Source organism: Mus caroli, chromosome 4, assembly GCF_900094665.2.
Source record: "Mus caroli chromosome 4, CAROLI_EIJ_v1.1, whole genome shotgun sequence".
NCBI classification, from domain to species: Eukaryota; Metazoa; Chordata; class Mammalia; order Rodentia; family Muridae; genus Mus; species Mus caroli.
In genome coordinates, this window is record NC_034573.1 from 139,026,003 (window position 1) to 139,027,295 (window position 1,293).

General features: G+C 49.8%; 1 protein-coding gene across 1 annotated transcript in view; it reads right to left on the minus strand.

Moving 5' to 3' along the window:
- Pgd (phosphogluconate dehydrogenase) overlaps positions 1-1,293 on the minus strand; it is an 18,140-nt gene that overhangs the window by 9,909 nt on the left and 6,938 nt on the right. The gene's annotated exons all lie outside the window — the stretch shown is intronic.

Consider the following 1,293-nt stretch of genomic DNA (forward strand, 5'->3'; position numbering starts at 1 on the left):
ACCTGAACCCAAGCCTGAGGCCACAGGCGTGGACTATGGCAGAGTCAAGGCCCAAGAGTGCAAGCTTGGTTTTTCCTTTTGACTCTGTCCTAGAGGGAGTTAGAAGGAAGTAGCTGTCTGCCACCAAGTAAGGACACTGGCCCCTGGGGAAAGGCAGCCACCGGAGCTGGCAGGTCAGTGGGAGAGCTTCCTGAATGCCCACATGCCTGGAGCCTTATGCATCCCTACTTTTAATCATACACATTACTAAAATAATAAGGTGAGCACATAAAAATAGCAGGTATAGAAAGGGGGCTAGGTGTGGTGGTGCACAGGCCTGTAATTCAGGAGACCCAGTCTGGAGGAGACACTCGGTGTTGGGGACAGAAAATGGTTCAGCAGGTGAAGGAGCTTGCTGCCAGACCTGAAGGCCTGGGCTCGCTTCCAGCACCCACATGACAGAAGGACACAACCAACTCTAGACTGTGCTCTGACCTCCACAGGCAGCTGCTTTACCACCTCCCAGCATATACACCAGAGAGAGAAGTTCAAATCACAGACAGAGGAAATGGAAGGGTGAGAGGAAGAAAAGGGAATCAAGAAAAGAAAATAAATTTGAAGAAAGGAAGAAAAAGAAGAAGAAAAGCTGTTAAGAACAGAGATAACCTAGTTTAGCTGTTGCTCAGAGAAGCCTTCCTATAGAGATCTGTCCTAGGCCAGCCGTCAGTTAACAGAGAAGCATATGGGCTTTCCGTTCCATGGTACTCTCTGAAGGGACCATGCTGATTCTCACAGCAACAGCAAACGGGAAGAAAGTGCCGATAGCCAGATGCCTGAGCTCTGGGGAACATCTACAGAAAACCGGAAACCTGGGCTACACAAAGATTCTTCCATCCACACAGCCCGAGGCATCTGATGGGACAAGGTGGCTAACCCACACTAGCTCCCGCATCCTCTGGCCATGAAGTAAACAGCTAAGAGACCTCTCACTTCCCTTCACCATTCCTGATCCTATTTATGATCCTCTTGCTAGTAGGGTTGAGGAAGCTACTTTTAACACAGTAACCTCAGGCTCTCAAGGGCTGGTTCAGCTACATGAAGACAGAGGGGTATGTACTTCAGGGACAAGCTGGGACAGTGACTTAAGACTGAGAAGCTCAGCCGGGCGTGGTGGCGCACGCCTTTGATCCCAGCACTCGGGAGGCAGAGGCAGGTGGATTTCTGAGTTCAAGGCCAGCCTGGTCTACAAAGTGAGTTCCAGGACAGCCAGGGCTATATAGAGAAACCCTGTCTTGAAAAACAAAAAACAAAAAA